Source organism: Echinops telfairi, unplaced genomic scaffold, assembly GCF_000313985.2.
Source record: "Echinops telfairi isolate 266 unplaced genomic scaffold, ASM31398v2 ScPeMD7_2010;HRSCAF=2546, whole genome shotgun sequence".
Taxonomy (NCBI): Eukaryota; Metazoa; Chordata; class Mammalia; order Afrosoricida; family Tenrecidae; genus Echinops; species Echinops telfairi.
The window spans coordinates 13,561,339-13,584,452 of record NW_022105908.1 but is presented as its reverse complement, the minus strand read 5'-3'; positions in this window follow the sequence as shown (position 1 = coordinate 13,584,452).

Below are 23,114 nucleotides of genomic sequence, written 5' to 3'. Positions count from 1 at the left end.
AATGGGCTTTGGGTCTCCTCTCCACACTCCCTCCATCATTCACTATGGTAAGATTTTTTGTTGTGATGATACCTTATACCTGATCCCTTTGACACCTTGTGATCGCATAGGCTGGTGTGCTTCTTCCGTGTGGGCTTTGTTGCTTCTGAGCTTGATGGCTGCTTGATTACCTTCAAACCTTTAAGACCCCAGACGCTATACCTTTTGATAGCCGGGCACTATCAGCTTTCTTTGCCACATTTGCTTATGCACCCATTTGTCTTCAGTGATCCCTTCTACACCTCGTGATCACACAGGCTGAAATGTTCTTCCATGTGGCTTTGTTGCTTCTGAGCTAGATGGCCGCTTGTTTACCTTCAAGCTTTTAAGACCCCAGACGTTAAATCTTTTGATAGCCGAGCACCTTCAGCTTTCTTCACCACATTTGCTTATTCACCTATGACACCTCTGGGTCACCTTTTTTTATGGAATGGGAGAAAATATGCATCTTTTCCAGTTGGAGAAGTAGCTGTCTTCCAAATTTGTTGGTATAGACAAGTAGCATCACTACCATTGATTTATTTTGTTAAAATAAAAACAAAAAACATTTTGATTTGTAGCCTGTCAGTCCTTGGCGCTTTGTTTTTCCATCAACGCATTTAGTCCAGCTTGGAGCTTTTCCTTCAATAGCATTGGCTCTTGCCACCTCTTGAAATGGTTAAATGCCAGACAATGGTTTTTGTTACAATTACTCCGTATATTCCTTACAGCTTATTTTGATACTCTCTACACTGTTTAATATTTTGTTTATAGAATCCTTCAATAACATGTGCATTCAATACTTGAATTTTTTCTTCAGTACTTTCAATGTTGAGCCTGTGCTTCCATTTGGGATTTAAAATCACAGGTCACAGTTCACTTTTATAATTTATCTTCCCAAGTTTCCCTGTGAAATTTTCTGATCAACTGTTTAATTCATCATTTCTTGCAGTTACTTTCGTTTTTCTGCATTCAGTATAAAATTTCAGATTCTCTTCTGATATCCACTTTGGTCTTTTCTTTCTTTTTTGTCTCTTTAATGGTTTCTAAATGTTCTTTATGTTTTGTTGCCATCTCACAACTCCTCATTATCTATGTTTTTCAGTGTTCAGTGTCTCCAATCAATTATTGCAAGGATTTTTAAATTCAGGTTGGGATATACTCAGGATAGTATGTTGACTTTCATGAACTTGTTTTAATTTCATTCCGCTTAAAAAAATACATTCAGCCTTAAAATGAATTGCATATGAACAATATTGGTCCCTTCTACAGTTGTTCCTCAGCTTAGTTTTGACATATAATACTGAATTTATTTTTCATCTCTTTGCATAGATGTTGAAAATTTGATTTCAGTGGATCCTTTATTGTGAGGTCCACATGAAGAGTCACTATTTATGTTGTCATGAAAAGGTATTTATGAAGAAAAGGTGATTTATTTTTTAATAAGTGATTTTATAATACAATCTCCAGGGTTAGTTCTATCACTAAGGCTATATGTTCCAGCTCTCAATGTTCTCTGTTTCCAAATTTCATATTCAAATACTAGCCATTGGTGATGTATACTGATTTCATTTTTTATCAGTTTCAGACTAGAGAACTTGGTAAAATTTTTCAATTTGTTCACCATTGGTTTTAGTGGTCAGTGTACAAATTTGGACAATAGCCAAATTAACTGGTCATCTTGCTGGCGATTAGATATTATTTTACTGCAGATATCATTGTACTTTAATTTGCACTTTAAAATTTTTTAATGTGTAGGCATGTAATATATATTTATTTCCTGAATCCAGAAGTTAAAAGCACTATTAAAATTCAAATGGATTTAGCAGATCACTATCCTAAAGTAGTTCTGTATACAAGCCAAGGTCCAAATTTTAGATGCAATTAAAATATTTTACACTAAGCAAGACTTGTTATTGTTTATTTTGAAGTAGGTTACTTAGAGCATTGTTTGACACTTTAATAATGATTTAACAGATGATTGTAATGTAAGTCTTAGGCCCATAAAGTCATACTATTTTTATTTTATAGTGAATATGGGGATTTAATTAGGTGATTGCTTCAAACATCCTTTGTGTAAAATTTTGAACCCACCTCCTTTTTTTCCTTTTTTCAAAATCATTTTACTGGGAGTTAATACACATATCATATAATGTCATAGTTCAATCACATCAAGCAGTTCTGTACAATTGATACTACCATCAGTTTCAAAACATTCTTTTCCTTTTTTAACTCCTTGACATTAGCTCCCTTTTAACTCTTCCCCCACCACCACTGTACCCCGCAGAACCCCTTATTCTACCTGCTGTTCTTATACATTCATCAATCCTGGGTTTAATATACTGAAAAACATATAACCAAAATTCAAAAGGGTGACCCCAGTGACAAAACACAATTTGAGATAAACCCAAATATGAACAAACAAAAACACAGAAATATTTCGAATCAGATCAGGCCTAATGTGTATCAGAAGTGAGATCAACTGACAAGGTTTTAACCCTCAAGTCAAGTATTAATTTTCATCTCTTATATCATCTCTCCAATGCACTCTATTTGGCAACCACTTTCTTCCTGTCCTTCTATTATTGATAGAGGAAAATCATAGGAGGCTTATTTCCTATGTTGATGCCACAAATATATATTAGGCTCCCACTATCATCCATAGCCTTCTGCAAATCAGATACTCATAATTTAAGCTTTGAAACTATTCCCTCCTGAATCCAGGATGGATGAGCCCTATAGGACCAGTGGTGTGAGTGGCAAAACAGGGAGGGTAAACGGAGAATGGGTAAGAAAGAGGGAACCGATTACAAGGAACTATATGTGACCTGTCCCTGGGGGACAGACAACCAAAAAGTGGGTGAAGGGAGACGTCAGACAGGGCAAGATATGACAAAATACCCATTTATAAACTATCAAGGGCTCATGAGGGAGGGGGGAGCGGGGAGGGAGGGGAAAAATGAGGACCTAATGTCGGGGGTTTAAATGGAGAGAAAAAGTTTTGAGAAATGATGTACAAACGCGCTTTACACAATTGACGTGTGTATGGATTGGGATAACAGTTGTATGAGCCCCTAATAAAATGTTTAAAAAAATTTAAAAAAAGAAACTATTCCCTCCTTCAGCTTCAAATGGTATGCTTCTTCCATGTGGACTTCCATGTTGACATTTTACTTAAATGGCTGCTTGTTTGGAAATAAGCCTTGAGACACTATTTTATCTGATAGCTGAGCACCATCTAATTTCTTCACCACACTTTGCTACAGCATCCATATATTCTGTATTCCCTTCCTGAGGGCGAGTATCAAACATGGCCATAATGTAAAAACGAATTGTCCTTAAATTGGAGCTGGGATTTAGTGCAAGATAGCTCTTTAATTTGCTTGTTTTTTGTTGTTGATGTTCTTGTGGCACAATTCCTTTAAAATTCCAGATATTGTAAAGCATATTTAAAGGCAATTTAAAATGGCAAATATCAGTTTATTTCAGCACACTATGCATACAATATTGATTTCTTTGCATTTCAATACATTTAACAATTTTTTAAATTTTAACAATTCTATTGGGCTCTAATTAAGATAAAACTAGAAAATCAACATGGACGAACACATTCAGCATCTCATAAACAGAGAGCTGAAGAAAAAATTTCAAGCCTCAAGCTGCAATGTTGGGGGAAAAAATGTATGGACAAAATATTGAATGATTTAGGAAGCATCATAAGAAGAAGAAAAGAATACACAGAGTCACTTTACCAAAAATAACTAGTCAATATTCAACCATTCAACCATTGCATGTGATCAAGAATCAAAGGTACTAAAGGAAGATGAAGCTGCGCTGAAAGCCTTAGCCAAACACAAGGCTCCAGGAAGTGACTGAATGCCAATCGACATGTTTCAACAAGCTGATGAAACACTGGAAGCACTTACTCATCCATGCCAGAAAATTTGGAAGACAGCTACTTGGCCAACTGACTGGAAGAGATTTATATTTGCACCCATTCCTGTGTTAGTCTGGGTATTTTAGAGAAACTAATTCCCAGCAACTCATTTATAAGAGAGAGTTTTATATATAGGTTAAATGTGCATCAAGAAAACATACCCATCCAGTGCTACCCAAGCCCACAAGTCCAACATTAACCCATTAACCCATAACCAGTCCACAAAATCCTCCTCCATCTCACAAAACAGACGCAATGGATGCTGACTGCAGGAGGAAAGCTGAGTCAGTGAATGTGTAAGCATCTCAGCGCTGGCAGGGGTCTCCACATGGGTGCTCCAGCACCCAGGGCTACGCCCAGGTAGGTCCATGTGGCTTCTCCTCAGGGATGTCTTGCAGGAAGTGAGCCTTGCAAGCTGAAGCAGGGAACTGCTAAGGCAGCTGCACCCTGGTCAGATCATCACAAAGCAAGAGACCCGAGAACTAGAAAGGCAAAGCTCACTGAGCCATTTATCCCTCTGCCCTTCAATTAACCCTACATGTGTTTATCGGCCAGGTTGGCACAATAAACTAACTAACTCAATTCCTAAGAAAGATGTCCCGACAGAATGCTCAAACTGTAGAACAACATCACTGATATCACCATGCAAGTAGAATTTTGCTGAAGACCATGCAACAACGGTTGCAACACTACTGACAAGAAGCTGCCAGAGGCTCAGGCTGAGCCTGAATTCAGAAGAGGAGGTGGAACATGGGATATCATTGCTGATGTAAGATGGACCTTGGCTGAAAGCATAACATACCAGAAAGACGTTTACTTGTGTTTTGTTGATTATTCCAGGGCCTTTGACTGTGGGGATTGGGTAACCTTGAAAATGGTAATTTCAGAAAACTATTGTGCTCTTGCAGAATTTGAATATTAATCATGTGGCAGTTGTGTAAACTGATCAAGAGACTACTACATGGTTTAAAATCAGGAAAGGTGTACAACGGGGTTGTATCCTCTCACCATACTTATCAGTCTGTAAATAACCAGAGAAGCTGCCTTATATGAAGAATGTGGCATCAAGATTAGAGGAAGGCTTGTTACCAACTTGCAATATGCAGATGACACAAGCTTGCTTCTTGAAAGTGAAGAGGACTTGAAGCATTTGCCGATGAAGATGAAGGATTTCCGCCTTCAGTTTGGTTTCCAACTCCATGTAAAGAAGGCCAAAATCCTCACAACTGGGCCAGTAGGTAACATCCTGATCAATGGAGAGCAGGTTGACGTTGCCAAGGATTCTGTTGCTTGGATCCCCAATCAATGCTCAAGGAAACAGCAGTCAAGAGGTTAAATGATGCATTGCATTGGAGAAATCCGCTGAGTTGGACATTAAATAAGGAAGATCGTAGAAGAATTGATTCATTTGACTTGTGGAGCTGGAGAAGAATATTAAAAGTATCATGGACTAACAAAAGAACAAACAAATCTGTCTCAGAAGTAGAGCCAGAGTGCTCCTTAGAGGCAAGAATGACAAAACTTTATGCTCCCTGCTAGGGACCTGTTATCAGGAGAGACTAGTCCATGGAGGAGGGCATCATGCTTGGTAAAGTAGAGGGGTAGCAAAAGAGCGGAAGATGCTGATGGAGGTGGACTGGCTTTATGCCTGCAACAACGGGCTCAAGTCTAGGAACAGTCGTGAGGATGGAAAGGACCAGGAAGTGTCTTGCTCTGTTGTGCATAGGGTCGCTATGAGTCTGAGCCACCTGGATAGTACCTAACAACAACAACAACAACAAAGAAAAGTTGATGCATTTGAACTATGATGCTTTGAAGAATATTTAAAGTACCATGGACTGCCAAAAGAACAAACAAACGTGTCTTGAAAGAAGTACAGCTAGAATGTTCTTTAGAAGCAAGGATAGTGAAATTTAGTGTTAAGTTCCCTTGATATGATTTGAGGGGGGGGACCAAATGGAAGACTACATAACCAGGGAAACAAGGCCTCTCCTTGTTTTGTGTGTTATCCCTCTAGTAGTGGGCTCATACAGTATTTGTCTTTTTGCGAGTGGCTAACTTCCACAGTGGGGCAATGAGAAAGAGAAGGCCTTCGACAAGATAGATTGACACAGTGGCTTCATCAATGGCCTCAACATAAGAACAATTGTGAGAATTGACACAAGTCCAGGTATTGTTTCATTCTGTTTGGGTCGTTGACTCAATGGCGCCTAACAAGCACAACTTAGCATAAATATTTCTAGATCCATCCGTGCCATAATATGGTTCATGGTTTAATTATTGTTTTTCAAGCATTCATAGCAGTCCATTATGTGTATGCAGCATAGTTTTTTTAATAGATTGTTCAACTGATGGACATTTGATCGGGTTTCAGCTTCTTGCTATTATAAACTGTGCTGCAATGCATGTGGGAGAGCATATGTCAGTTCTTGTTCTGTTTCTGACTGTTTGGAGTATGTGCCCATCACAGGTATTGCTAGGTTGTTTGGTACTTCTATACCAGTTTTTTCAGAAAGTGCTATATCGTGTTCCACAATGGTTGTACATGTTAACCATCCCTTCACCAGGGTATGAGCATTCCAACCTCTGCAGATCTTCTCCAATCTTTGCTGTTCTCTGCTTTTTATTTTTTTATTGTGCTATAGTAGTTGGTGCACGGTTGTTTTGATTTGCATCTCCCAGATGGCTAGTGGTATAGTTAAGGTTTATTGTGCAAACCTGGCTAATAAACATATGAGGGGTTAATTGAAGGGTGGAGAGATAAATGGCTCCGTGAGCCTTGCCTTTCTAGGTCTCAGGTCTCTTGCTTTCTGATGGTTGTACCAGGGTGCAGTTGCCTTAGCCAGTTCCCTGTTTCAGCGGGCAAGGCTCACTTCCTGCAAGACATCTCTGAGGAGAAGCCACATGGATCTACCCTGATGCAGCCCTGGGTGCTGGAGCAGCCGTGTGGAGACCCCTGCCAGCGTTCAGATGCTTACACATTCACTGATTCAGCTTTCCTCCTGCAGTCAGCATCATTGCGTGTGTTTTGTGAGATGGAGGAGGACTTTGTGGATTGGTGTTGGACACATGGGCTAATGTTGGACTTATGGGCTTGGATAGCACTGGGTTGGTATGCTTTCTTAATGTGCACTTACCCTTTATATAAACATTCTCTTATACATATGAGTTTCTGTGGCTTTGTCTCCCTAGTTTACCCGGACTAACACAGCTAGGGATTGTGGGCATTTTCCCATGTGCTTGTTAGCCATTCAACTGTCCTCTTTGTTGAATTCTATGTGCATGTCCTTTGCTCACCTTTTAATTGGATTATTTACTTTCTTATTATTGAGCTGTTGCAGAATTCTATAAAGTTTTGTGATTAGTCCCTTTTGTCATCATTCTATCATATCAAGACACAGAATATCCAAACAACTGTTTCACCTTAAATTATATTTTCTTAAAACCATATTATCTTGCAACATTAGAGTTTAAAAAAAAATGCCTTACCGAGATGTTCTGCTTTTAACAGGGAGCTTTCTTCATATTAAGCAAATAAGAACCCACTGTATAAATTAATTTGTTTGGATCCTCTTTCTACCATCTCAGCTTTCCAATTCCTAAAGGAACGCCTAGTTATCTTTGGAGTTGAATGTGATAACCACTGAGTGCATCAGACTATATTAAATATGAAGAAGCCTAAGCTCTGTGCCATTAAAGATAATAAATTAGTGTTAGCGCTAAAAAATATATAAAAGAGAGAAGATTGTGAGTCATTTTTTTTTCTATTTATTACTCTCAGACCTATGTGTGGTGAGAAATTATAGTCATGGACCAAATTATCTTTCATGAAAACAAGCATGTATAGCTAGGCAGTTTTTTTATTGTTGTTTATGTCGTTGCTGCTTTTATCATAAGTTTTTACTATACAGGTTGGTATTTCAACTCTATTATATCAAAGATGGAATGATTATAAGAGTTCAGTGATAGGGTGAAACAAAATAGGTTCCAGGGCATAGAACAAAGTTACAGATTCATATTAGAACAACAGCTTGACATTCAGAAGCTGTTGGAAGTGAACAGATTGTTTGGATTTCTTTAACAACTCGGATAGCAGCAGGCTCAGACAGTGGACTCATTCTAGCCCAGGCCAGGATTTTATGGACTGGAGCTGGAGCCATGGCTTGTAGGTCATGTAGCTTGTTTCTGTTCGATGGCTGACACACCTTGCACCTATGAGCCTCGCCTTGTACCAACAATTGTTTGCAAATGGGGCACTGAACAGACAAATTTGGCTTCATTGTGCAGCCTCAAGGCAAACGAAGGGCTGAAATCTGTTAAGCTTCGATTGGACATCCGTTTCTCAGACTTTACTATAGCTTCTGGTAAAGTGCAATGGATCTGATTTGGATATCACTTACCCAAACAATTTGTCTCTTTTCAAAATAATAAAGTTATTTGTTCCACATTGTGCTACTTCCTTCTAAGTGGTGAGTGCAAAGTCAACTCAGAGAATATTATGCAAAGAATGATATGATAACTGAAAATATGTGGTTTTCCATTCAGGCAGCTCAAGGTTCTCATTTACCTTTGCCCACGTAAAAGCTATGCATCCTTGGGCAAGTCACTTCTGTCCTTTAATCACCTGAAGCTTCAGAGTAATTATCTTGGAAACAGGTTATATATACACTTTTTGGTCTGACTTAAACTATACCAGCTCAATGCCTATACATTTAGAATTATTAACGCTATTAAAATTTCTGAAAAATATGAAAATAAACCAAAGTACTTCTGTATGTCTCAGATTAATGCAAAGAAATGAAACTATAAAACAGAATCCTGCATCGTCTTAAAAAGAAAATTTAGATAATTTGCCTTGAATAAATTGTGAGAAAGAATATACCAGCAAATAAACATTTCTCCCTAGAAGCAAAGAATGCTGTAATTTTATATGCTGATTGTTTTGCTTTTAAATTTTTCAGTACCATTTTATAATTTTATGTGGAGTAATTTACCTATTTGAGTGTTCCCTGGAAGGCATTTATGAGTTTGCTTCATACGTGGTAATTAACTTATCTCGTTCCTAATATTAATGTATACAGGTTGTGGAAATTTGTAAAAGTATTAGAATGTTAGAATGGAAGCACAGAAGCATCCTTTTGAAAGCATAAATCTATTTCATAAAATAGAAATTTCTACTATAAAGCAATACCGTGTCGTCTAAAGAAAAGATGTTTAATTCAGTTTTGTCATACTGATTTTTGAAAAGTAAGATATGTGGAATAAATTTTCACTTACTTTTATTGTCCTAGTCAATAAAGATTGAAAACTTAAATCCAGGTCTTTATCAGAATGTTTTCTTTCCAAATTTGTAGCATAAACTAAACACGCCCAGTTCTTTTCCTGACTTCATTCAATCTGGTAATTCAAGTTACCCAGTAAATTTAGTGTCACCTCGCCAGAAGTTCACAGAAAATACATGTCTGAAAGAAATATACATGCCTAAAACACACGTCTAAAATGAAATCCCTATTAGTAATTAGTCCAACAAGAAAGAGTAAATATTGACATTTTGTGGCTGAAAAGTCAGAAATTTTAATCTGTTAATATGGTATATATATAATCTCAGTGTGGGTTGTGCACAAAGATAGCACATAAAATCACTGCATTGCATGTGGGTTTAGGCACATTACACACTGCATGAACATAAAACTATATTTATTTTTATCTTTGAAGTTTAAAAATAACTTCTACAGTTCTCACGATTTTGCTACAAGTTGCTTTCTTCTTTTTAATTTCCAAGCTAGAGTAAAGTTAATCCCATCTGTGTTTTAATTATTTGTAAGCAAACCATTACATATGCTTTGAAAAATCGCTTCAACTTTTAGGGATATTTCTGAAACTCTTTCATAAGCCTGCATGATTATTTTCTATGCCCAAATTTCCTTAAATAAACGGTGTTTTAGCAAATATTTTCAGACAATAGTATTAAATTGTATTTCCTTTAAAAATCATAGTAGAAATAGAAGTATATGACAAAAATGCCTAAATATTATAATGCATTATGTCAATGAAAGAGTAATTTCCCTGCTTACAGCTATTCTAAATCTCTCACCAAAGAGGAACACAACAAAGATATTATCTCATAAAAAATACACAAGTATTTGTATGTGTTAGCACTTTTCTTCTGCAAAATATATAGCATATTTGTTTCATAATATTTTTTCCATACTAATTTTATTGACACTAGCAAATTAGGTTCCCAAAATTGTGCATCAATTAATCCTTCTAAAAATGCATATGTACAGGAGTTCTCATATCCTTCATCCTATTTTTATTTTGAAATATTTTCATATTTGTCAATTTGAGTAGAGCAATATTATCTTAGTACATTAAATGTAATCATTAATGAGACTCGGAATCATTTTAAAATTATGTACCTAATTTGTTCTATTGGGTTGGTGATGTTTTGTTCATTAGGTATATTTTGTGTATTAAGATAATTGTGTATCTTAATACACTTAATACACTTAATTGTGTATTAAGTGTATATTTTGTGTATTAAGATAATTAAATATTTGACTGTCATATATTACCATCTTAAACTGTTGTATAGCTTTTATTATTAGTTTTACTAAATGTTTTATATTTATAAATTAAATATTCTCATTTAAACAAATGCATCAATCATTTACTTTGTGCTTTCTACATTTTGTGCCATGATGATCTATACTCTGACAATAATAGAATGTGATCTTATCAAGGCTCTAAGATAAGACTTACATTGTCAACCAGCAGTTGAATCCTTAGCTCATATAAGACAGTAAATTGAGAAATATTGCTACAAAATAATAGGCATCTTAATAAAAAAAACAAAAATGTGAAACTACTTTTTCTTGGCACATTCGTTAAGTTTATACACTTCTGAAGGCAGTTTATCCGTCTCACGAACTCCTTCCTGAAAAAGTCTGTACTCTGATTTATACCACATCGTGACAGCAGTTTTTATATCTCCAAGGAACTTGAATCTCATTTCTCACAATCGTTCTTTGAGTTTTGGGGGGGGCGCGGATTTAGGTGGGGCAAGATCAGAATTGTAGTGTGGGATGGAGTAACATTTTCCAATGACATTCTCACAGGACAACCGCTGTTCTGAAACAATATGCTGATACGATGATTAGGGATTTATGTCAAATAGACACTCCTAGCTAGGAGCAGCTATGGACCCCAACCTATCCATCAGTCAATGCCTGAAGACACCTCCCTGGGAATGTGGCCCTTTGTATAAGAGAGAGATCAAATAGAAGCCATGTCTCTTCGGCCCTTTACCTTCAGCTAGAGCTGGATCCTGAACCTGGTTCGTTGATTACCATCAATGTCAGCTGTCTGCTGATCCCAGGAGCCATCAGCAGACAAATAACTGGATTCATCCAGCTGACCTGAGATTTATTTACCCTTGCATGCATGAACCTGTGGCTCCCAAACCCCTTGTTTTGTCATCCTGCTTCCTGTCCATTGGCTTCCACAGTTAGATGAGTCAGAAGTCTGACTTGAATTGAACTCGGTGGTCATATGTTTGATTTCTTTGTACAATTTTGTCAGAATGAAACATTCAGAGAAGTTGGTTGGAGCTTCTTACAATAGATAAACTGGCAGAAGGAAGAGATGAACTGAGAACTTCGGAAGCTCGGCTCAACTATCCCATGAATGAACTTAAAGCTTCAGCTTGTGCCATGAAAGACAGCCTTCTCCCGGAAACAGCTGACATTGCCAAAGCCAGACCCAGGGCCTTATCACAGGAGTATCTGAATGGCAATGCCAGTTTGAAAGGTGTTTGATATTAAAATGAGAGCACAAATTGGAAAGAAATGGGACCCCGAAACTTGGAGTGGGGATAAACGGGCCCTCTATATCCAGTACATGGAAACATTGAGCCTTGAGATTCCATTGAGCCTCTCCAGCCACCAGCACCAAACCTTCAATCTGAAGCGATTAAGCCAGTCTCAAGAAACAACTATTCCTCTCTACTCACACTTAAAGGGATTAGCCCAAGTATGCATGTTGATAAGAGTAGCTGGGTCTGTAACTGGAGCATTACCTAAAGCAGATGTCTCGGTGTTAGTCTGGGTAGACTAGAGACACAAATCCAGGGAGACACATATCTGTATAAGAAAGAGCTTTATATACACGAGCAATTGAATATTAGGAAAACATCTCAGCTCAAGTCCATAAATCCAATATTAGACCAAATGCCCAATACCAGTATATAAATTCTTCTTTATACTCACACGACACATGCAATGGAAAATCACAGGCCAGTGGTTGGAAAGTCTTGTGGATCCAGTTGTGTTGTAAGTATCTCAGCACCGGCGTGGGTCTCCACATGGCTCCTCCAGCTCCACGGCTGTGGTTCCATCAGCGTAGGTCCATGTGTCTTGTCAAAAGGAAGACAAAGCAGAGAAAGTGTGTGCCCCACCTCCAGGGAAGAACTGAGTTCCCAGAATCCTCAAGAAAAGGTCACGCCCACACAGAGCCCTCATTCGTTATGATCTGATTGACAGGCTAGACTTTATCCCTTTGCAAGTTGACAAGAGATTATGTAACTGCCACATCTTGCAAGGAAACACTCTCCTTACCCATCATTGACTCTAGACCTATAACTAAACTTAAGTCACAGTGAGTCCCCAAACATGAGATGCAGATGGTGACTCGGGAAGAAGTTCACTATGCTACTAAAGACCTGCTAGCGTTTTCTACTATGTACCGACAGAAAACTGAAGAATATGTGTTGCTATGGTTATTAGGGTATTGGGATAATGGTGCAAGGAACATAAGCTTGGATCAGCCTGAGTTTCCCTAATAAATACAGATTCTAATGTTTCAGTTAGAGAAATTAAGAGAGGATCTAATGGTTTATTGGGTTATTTTGCTGACACATGGGTTGCGAAATGCCCTACACTAAATCAAGTTGAATTACCACACCTACTTTGGCATACTGTAGAAAAGGCATCCAAAGGCTTAGGGAAATCAGCATAATAGAGTGGATTTTTTCATAATCAAACCTATAGACCCAGAAAGAATGTGTCCCAAGGACACACCTTTTACCCAAAATTATTGGGTCCCAAGGAAGTAGGGACCACATTGCAGCACTCAATTGACAGAAACAAGGTGGCTGTGCTTTCGGTAATGAACCACAGAGTCAAAGTAGTAAATCAGTATGGTCTCACTCGTATGGTTCTATCCAGTGTCCCTAGGAATGAAATAGATGGGAAGCCTATTAAATATTTACTTGACCTATACAACTGTAAACATTCTAGATCAGGTGACTGGAAGTCTAACTTGAATCATCAGAATAGTGAGTGAGGACCATCCAATCAATTCCCAGACTCAAGGTAGTTGACAGGCCCATAAACCAGTGAATGAAGGGAACACCGGGTGCTTTTGGGAGACCTACTACATCATCAAAGATTCATACTGTTGGTCTTTCTCCTAGACTTCCCCAAAGGGACCTGTGGCCTGTTCATTTGGGGAAAAGAAACTAGTCAGAGTTGCGAGGGATTACTGGACACTGGTTCTGAATTTGCCTGAATCCCAGGAGACCCAAAGCATTTTGAAGGACCCCAGGTAGAGTGAGAGCTCTTGGAAGTCCAGTACGAATGGAATCTTAGCTGATCCGCATACTGGATCTCCGAAATGTGGAATGAGGCCTATTATGGTAGAAAAAAGCAAGGGGGGACCATTAGAGCTGCTTCTTCCTACAAAAATAGCAAACCAAAGTAAGAGCACATTGGGTGATTGCAGAGTTAGTGTCCCTACCAAGAACTCGAAAGACACAGGGTGGTGATTTCAACCATATTCCCATTAAACTCACTTATTTGGATTGTGCAAAAATCAGATAAATCAGGGAAACTGCCAGTAGATCATTATGAACTTAATCAGGTTGCGACTCTTAACTTCAGCTGCTGTCCCCGATGTGGTGTCCTTGCTTAAGCAAATGAATATCTTTCCTGGTACTTGGTATCCTGCTAGTGAGCTGACCAATGCCTTTTTCATAATTCCAGTTTCCAAGGACCTCCAGAAGCTGTTTGCTTTCAGCTGGGAAGGGCAACCACACACTTTTTCAACTTCTCCCTGAGGTTATATGAACTCTCCAGGACTATGCCATCATTTAATCCATGGGGAGCTTCCTTGCCTTGCCTTTCCACAGTCTGTCACCCTGGTCCATTACTGATGGCATTCTACTGATTGGACCACGTAAGGAAGAAGTATCAATGACTGTACACTTATTGGTAAAACATTTGCAGGCTAGTTGTTTTTAGAAGTCGCTGAGATGGCTTAGACTTACAGTGACCCTATGCCCAACAGAGCAAGACATGACCCGATCCCATGCCGTCTTCACAATTGTTTGTATGGTTGAGCCCCAACTCAGTCACTGTGTTAATCCTTCTTGTTGGAGGTCTTCGTCTTCTCCACTGCCCTGTTACTTTACCAAGCATGGTGTCCTTCTGTACCAACTGGTCTCTCCTGACACCAGGCCCAAAGTCCAAGAGCTGAATTCTCATCATCCATGCCTCTAAGGAGCATCCTGGCTGTATTTCTTCCAAGACAGATGTGTTTGTTCTTTTGTTAGTATTTCAATATTCTTCTCCAGCATCATAATTCAAATGCATGGATTCTTCTTCGGTCTTCCTTATCAATGTTAAACTTTCAAATGCGTATGAGATCATTGAAAATACTATGATTTGGGTCAAGTGCACCTTAGTCTTAAAGGTAATAGCATGCCATAGGGTGGGCAATGAACCCAACAGAATTTCATGTGCCTTCCACCTTAGTGAAATTTTTAGGGGTCCAGTGATAGGGGCATATTGAGATATCCCTATGAAAGTGAAAAATAGGTTATTGCATTTGGCCCCTCCCACAACTAAAAAGGAGGCACAGGGCCTGGTGTGTCTCTTTGGATTTTGGAGGCCACAGATTCCCTCATTTGGGTGTGTGACGCCAGCCTGTATATCAAGTAACTCAAAAAGCTGCTGGCTTTGAATGGGGCCCAGCGCAAGAAAAGGCTCCTTCTCAGGTTCAGGGAGGCATGCAAATTGCTCTATCCAAGTGATTCCTTGGTGTTTGAGATGTCAGTGCCGATAGATACACAGTTCACAGTCTTTGGCAGGCCCCGATGGGTGAATCACAGCACACACCCTTAGGATTTGGGAGCAAAACTCTGTCATCCTTTGCAGATGATTGCTCTCCTTTTGACAAACAGTTTTTGGCCAGTTACTAGGCGTTAGTGGAATAATGAAAGCCTCATCCTGGGCCACCAAGTCACCATTTGGCCTGAGCTACACTTCATGTCCTGGCTGGCGTCTGACCAACAAACAGGGTCATAAAGTTGGATATGCACAGCAGCACTCCATAATGAAACGGAAGTAGTATATTTGAAATTGGTACAAGCAAGCTGCTTGAAGAATTGGCTCAAATGCCTATGGTTCACTCCTGTCACAGTACCATCTTTGTCCCAGTCTGCACCTACGACCTCATGTGGAGTTCCTTATGATGAGCTGACAGAAGACCCATGCTTGAGTGACTGATGATTCAGCACAACACACAGGTATCACTTGAAAGAGAACAATATTAGCACTGGAGTCCCTTTCTGGGCCCTCCCTGTAGGACAGTGGTGACGGGAACTCCTACCCATGGGCAGAACTTCAAGCTGTATACTTGGATTATCAGTTTGCTTAGAAAAATAAATGGCCAAATGTGTGACGGTATATTAATTCATGACTGTGGCCAAAGAGTTGGCTGAATGATCAGGGGCTTTGAAGAAGCATGTTGGGAAAATCAGTGACAAGGAAGTACGGGGAAGCGGTAGGTGGGTAAATCTCTCTAATTGGGCCCCAGATGTGAAGATATGTGTGTCCCATGGGAGTGCTCACCAAAGGGTGGCCTCTGCAGAGGAGATCTCTAACAATCAAGTGCATATGATGACAAGGTCTGTAGAAACTCATCATGCTCTTTTCCCAGACATTCCTGTGCTTGATCAATGGACACAATCAAAAGGTAGACACGGTGGAAGGGCCGGAGGTGATGCAGGGCTCAGAAACATGGGTTTCCCCTCACCGGGGCAGATTTGGTTATTGCCACTGAGGGTTCAATTGGCCAACAGCAGAGACAAGCAATGAGTCCAAGCTATAGGAGCATTCATTTTGTGGATTCCAGACATATTCTTCTTTAACTCCCTTATGTGGTACTAGTCCAATTTCCCTTTGGAAACTGGGGCCAATCACACCATTCTATACAGTAATATCTCTCTTTACCCATTGGTCCAGAGGCATGAGAAGTCCAAATGTCCATGAGGCATTCTGAATTTCCAGTTCAATGGAAACACTGCTGTGTTTCTAGGTCGGCTTATTCTTCCCTTGTGCTAATACCTCCAGATCTGAGGAGCAGAGGGTTGTAGGGAAACAAAGCAAAGTGTGGTGAGTGGGCCATTAGGAGTAATGGTGAGTGGTACCACTCCTATTTCCACCCCTTGACTCCCAGACTTTTGAATTTACTGGAGCAACAGCACCATAATTTGGACACTGGTTTACAACTTTACAGCCTTATGAGGAATATTGCCCTGAACAATAAAAGTGTCGCCACCAGGCTGGCACTATGTTTGTGTCTTTAGACGTCTATGCCATCATTCGATCAAGTCAGCAGCTTCGGGATGATGGAGAACATGATAAAACCAGTGGGTTACATAAGCATGGGTTCATTGACACACTTCCTTTGCTGTGAAATGAGTCCCTTGTTCTGAGGCAATAAGATACAGGATATCATTTCAGTGGATAAGACAGCTGTTAGTCCAGGAATGGTAGTTTTGGTAGAGCTTTGCATGGAGTGAAAGCAAATCCATATTCAGGATATCTATTCCAATACCAGCAAAACACTGCCCTTTCCATAAAGGACTGTCATTGTAATAAATAATTTCCATTTGCATCTCTGTATGCATTAAATCTCTTTGTTTTGTTCATTTATACAATATTAGACAAAAATGAAGTTAGTGTGTTTTCAGTTGTACACATTAGTTGTATCATGTTAGGTGCAAATTAATCTACCATTGCCTCTGTTTGGTGACTATGTATGGTTAAAGAGTTGTGTACAAATGTCAAGTTCACAACGGATGTCCTGTTATGGGAATGTGTCAATCAGACACTCTTGGCTAAGGGTAGGGTTGGATCCCAGCCTATGAATCAGGCCATAGCCTGATGAGAGCTCCTTGGAGTGTGTGGCTTGTGTTGGTCTGGGTAGACGAGAGAAACAAATTCATGGACACTCATATCTGTATAAGAAGAAGCTTTATATACAAGAGCAGTTGAATATTGAGGAAAACATACCAGCCCAGTCCAAATCAAGTCCATAAGTCCGATACTAATCTATAAAGTCCTCTTCAGACTCTGAAACACATACAATGACACTGAATTAGGAAGATCACAGGCCAGTGGGTGGAAGGTCTTGTGGATCCAGCGGCGGTGTAAGCATCTCAGCACTGGTAGGGGTCTCCACGTGGCTCCTCTGGCTCCAGAGCTCTAGTGTAGCTCCATGTGTCTTATCAATGGAAATGTCTCGCAGGGAGTGAGCATGTATCCTGCCTCCAGTGAGCTACTTATCTCCTTAGCTCCTCCAAATGAGACCATCAAGCTGCAACCTGATCGATAGGCTAAGCTCCATCCCTTCACTCTTAGGTCTCAAATTGACAACAGGTTATGTAACTACCACAGGCTTTTTGTATAAGAGAGACTGAGCTGGCCTGAGTCCTCTGTGGTTCTTCACTTTCTGCTGGAGCTGGATCCTATGTCTGGTTCCACTATCTCCTCTTGTGTAGCCTGCTGATCCCAGGAGCCCTCAGTGGACTACCGCCAGTAAATTCATTTGGCTGATGTCAGATTCATTTACCTCTGCATGCACCAGCCTGTCTGTGGCCTGCCTCATGCTTTCTGCTCTTCTGTTTCTACAGCTACAGGAGTCAGGAGAAGCCTTACTTGAGCTAGATTGGATCTACCTACTTCTCTCAGCTGTGTAAGTCCTTTCTCAATATAATTATCTTTCTATATACACGTCCAAGTGCCACTGCTTTTGCTTCTCCAGAGAACCAAAGCTAACACAGATGGGGGTGGAGGGGAGAGATCCATCAAAGAAACTTTCCTGCCTCTTCCTCGCCAATGAAACTTCCAGTTTCTTTCAAACTTCATAATAAGGCCCTGTATTCATCTGGGTCCTTTGAGAAAATCTATCGACATTAATTCTTGAGAATTCCCCAACAACAGTCTTTTTGAACTGACCTTTCAGCCATGAATTTAACTGGCCCAGGAGGTACCCTTGAAAAGCACTGTTTTCGCTAGACTTTGATTTATGGAGCATATTGATAAATACACAATTCATCACCAATTATTCATTCCATAAAATTATCTTCATTAGATTTGGCCTTGCTAAAAATGTCTGCTGTAAAGATTACCTTTGAACTTTGATATTCATGTTGATATTCATGCAATGCTTTGGGCACCCATCCTATTTTTTCTAAAGGACCCTAATGAGAGTAAGACAATTGTATTACTTAGAGAACTTGTATACAGCCATTCACTGATCTTAGATACATGTTTAAACATGTTATGTTTGGAATAAGTCTATGCATGAATGAATTAGAACCCAAGTAGCAATTGTTTTTTTTACATTTTGCCCTATACTGAATATGTAATGTGTTAGTCTGGGTAAACTAGAGAAACAAATTCATAGACACACTCATATGTGTATAAGAAAGAGCTTTATATACAAGAGCAGTTGAATATTGAGAAAACATCCCAGCCCAATCCAGATCAAGTCCATAAGTCTGATATTAGCCCATATGTCCGATACCAATCTATAAATTCCTCTTCAGACTCACAAAACACATGCAATGATGCCGAATGCAGGACAATCACAGGCCAGTGGGTGGAAAGTTTTGTGGATCCAGTGGCAGTGTAATCATCTCAGCACTGGCAGGGGTCTCCATGTGGCTTCTCCAGCTCTGAGGCACTGGCTGCCATCAGTCTTTCAGCATGTGGCTTGTCAACAAGAATGTCACAGAGACTGAGCCTTGTCAGTAACGAGTCTCACAGGGAGTGAGCCTGTGTCCTGCCTCCAGCGAGCTGCTTATCTCCTTAGTGCCTCCAAAGGAGGTCATTAAGCTTCGATTTACAGACTAAACTCCACCCCTTCATTCTTAATCCTCTCAATATGACAAGAGATTATGTAACTACCACATGTAACAAAAGCTAATGCATTATCGTTTCCTCCAAAAATGTTCTTATTACTTTATTATCTAAGTAATCACCTATTAGAAATCAAGAAAAATCCTGGAAATATCTGTTTTTTAATCTCCACATGCACCCTGACAACACACACAAAGCTGATTTTCATCCAGAATATGTCAATGTCATTTAAATGACTGTTGAAATATTGATATACCCTTGTACTATTTGTAAATAGTCACTGCCTTAGTCTCTCAGACATATGAAACCTCCTAGCTATCCTTTCCATACCCAGCATCTCACCTACATCCAGGAACTAAAGTCATAATTTGTGCCATAGCAAGGTGCCACTAGTGTCCTGCCCCATCATTTCCTAATTGATCTATGCCCTTAGCATACCAGATTCCGTGAGTTTATCTTTTCTCTCTATGTATCCACACAAACTTCACACCTGCACCATGACCTTAGCCAATAGAACGTTAGTGGATATGATGCACCTCACATTCAAGGAGAATCTTTAAGAGGAACCACAAGATTTTGCGAGCTTCTTATGTCTCTCTTTTCTTGCTGAAATGGACCAATGCAAAGACTTAAAGAAAAATCACCCTCTCTTCTTTTCCCAGCATGATTAGACTTCAATGACCAGGTCACTCTCCAAAACTGGACATTACGTGCCAATGGAGGATAATAATATAAGATCACAAAATGGAAGATCGCTTTTCAATGGTGATCTTGTACCTTGACACTTTGATGCATCTTTAAATTAGTTCCAATAATTTCATTTTTCAGACTGGAGATTTCCTATGTATAGAATCCTATCACCTGCGAACACAAAGCGTTTTACTTCTTTGTCAATTTGGAGGTCTTCAATTTATCTTCTTTGTCCTATGACTATAAGATTCACAGCACAATATTGAATAGGCCTGGTGATAAAAGGCATCCTTTTCTGGCTCCCATTCACCAGGGGAATGCTGTTTCTGTCCACTGATAGTAATGTTGGACAATGATTTTATACAGATGTCCTCAATTATGTTGAGTTGTCCTTCTACTTATATTTGACTGTTTCCCTTAATCACTCAACAAGTGTGGAGATTAAGTCATCTCCATGACTCAGTTTTCAAACAAATAATAGGAAGATCTATAAATCAAACAAAAACACCAGTAAGTAAATCTTAAATAACCAACCATTTGAGCTACAAAAAAAAAACACCAAAAAACCCAAACCAAACTCAATGACATCGAGTCTGTGATGACTAATAGCGACAGTTTCTGAGACTGTAATTGTTTAATGGGAGTAGAAAACTCAATCTTTCTGCCGCAGAGCTGCTGATGGTTTTGAACTGCCAACCATGTGGATCGCAGCCCAACACATAACCAGAGCACCGTTAAATCAAGGACACAGTTCAGAATTTAGGAAAGTGAGATTGTGTACCTCTTATATAGACATATAAACTTAAAATATGGGCTCAGTATTGCTCAGCATTCAAGACATCACTCCAAGAAGTGAAACCAAGATAACATGCCACCACCACAGGTGTGTCATGAAAATGAACTTATCTGGAAACCATATGGACTAAATGTGTCACCACCAGGGGCGCCATCAGAGACTTGAACTTACCTAAGAAACATATGGACTAAACCATTTCCAATAAGAGCTATAAAACCTACAGAAACCAGAGCACAGCAGCATTCCCTTATGCCCGAAGCTCTATGCGTTGCTTTAGGTAAGTGTTCCCCTCTTTCTTGCTATATTGTTATTTGCTGCGCTAACTAACATTTGTGTGATAGAACATAGATCATCAGCAATTTATACCTGGCTCATATATATTGTTACCTGTGATCAACTCAGTTTCTTGAGCTACCTCTCTCCAAATTTATCTTATTCCAATACTTTGTTTCTAGAAAAGTCATTGTGCTCACATGAAAGTGTAGTAACTATTACTTTGCACCTGAGTCTTAACACATAGTTTTTGTTGCTGTTACATGTTTCTGCCTCATAGTGACCTGTGTTGGGCTGGGTTGACTAGAAAAACAAATCCGGTGACACTCATATGTGCACAAGAGAGAACTTTTATCAAAGAGCAATCGTAGATTGAGAAAACATTGCAGCGCAGTCCAGATCAAGCCCATAAGGCCAATATTGGTCCATAAGTCTGATACTAGTCCATAAATCTCTCTTCAGACTCATCCAGTCACATGCAATGATGCAAAATGCAGGAAGATCGCATGGCAGTGGGTGCAAAGTCTTGTGAATCCAATGGTGGTGGAAGCATCTCAGCACTGGCGTGGGTCTCCATGTGGCTCCTCTGGCTTTCTGTGTGTGGCTCTTCAACAGGAAGGTGAAGCAGAGAGAGAGTGTGTGGCCACTTCAAAGGAGAAGGAGAGGAAGTTTCCAGAATGCTCATGAGAAGGTCACACCCACCAGGAGGCATCCTCAGGTTGGGACCTGATTGACAGGCTAGCCTCCACCCATACACTTATTTAGCAAGTTGACTTGAAATTATGGAACTACCACATGACTCAATAGGAGAGATGTAACTGCCCTAGACTAAAATCATTACAGGATCCACGTTTTACTTTTGGGGAATGGTTGGTATGTTTGAACCACCCACCTTTGGTTAGCAGCAGAACACTTAGCCATTGCATCAATATAGATCCTTTCCATTTCTTCATTCATACTGTTCTTCTCTGGAAGCTCATCTAAATGTAAGCACACCGAGAAGAAAATTCATGCCTAGGATGTTGACATAGTGACTATAACAATATGCTAAATCATAGGAACAATTGTGAGGGTGGCACAGGACTGAACAGTGTTTTAGTCATTGTGCAGAGGGTGGCTCTGGGTCAGAGTTCACTCAATGGCACTGAACAACATCATAAAATCCATCAATCATGATCTCTGTCAATCCCTACTGTCTTCTTCCAAATGATTATTCAATATAGATTTTTGTTTCTATCTGTATACTTCTTTGTATATATTTTACCAAACATTTCTCATTTATGCCTGCATTAGTCCAGGTAGACTAAAGAAACAAATTCATAAACATGCATATGTGTATAAGAAAGAGCTTTATGTAGAAGAACAGTTGAATATTGAGAAAACATCCCAGCCCAGACCAGATCAAGTCCAAAAGTCCAGAATTAGCCCATAGGTCTGATACCAATGTATAAAGTCCTCTTCAGACTCATGAAAAACATGCAATGACGCTGAATGCAGGACAATCACAGGCCAGTGGGTGGAAAGTCTTATGGATCCAGTGGTGGTAGAAGCATCTCAGCACTGGCAGGGGTCTCCACATGGCTCCTTCTGCTGCAGAGCTCTGACTGCATCAGTGTAGTTCCATCAGGCTCATCATCAGTAATGTCTCGCAGGGAGAGAGGGAGTGTCCCACCTCCAGCGAGTTATTTATCTCCTTAGCGCCACCAAATGAGGTCATCAAGCTGCCTGATTGACATGCTAAACTCCACCCCTACACTCCTAAGTCTCAAATTGCCAACAGATTATGTAATTACCACAATGCCTATATCTGTATTCCTCCATTGGCTTGCCAATATATTACAACATACTCCCTATATCCAGAAAAACAACCCTCCTTTAAATATATGCCTTTCCCTAAATACTACCCACACTCTCTCATTAACATCTCACTCAAAGTCTCAAAATACAACATTATGCCTGCTGTCATCACGTCTTGTCTCTCACAAAGTGTGTCAAAGATCCAAAATGTGACTGAAATTGGGTAAACTGTGGCAACTAGTGAGTGATATGCTAATGACCAAATATACAGTGAACCCTCGCCACTTCGCGCTTCAACTTCCACTGCTTCACTCTATTGCGGTTTTTGCGTAACAGCGCATGCTCTGTCATTACTGCCACTGATTGGCTCATACTGTACACGCTTGATGCCATAAAT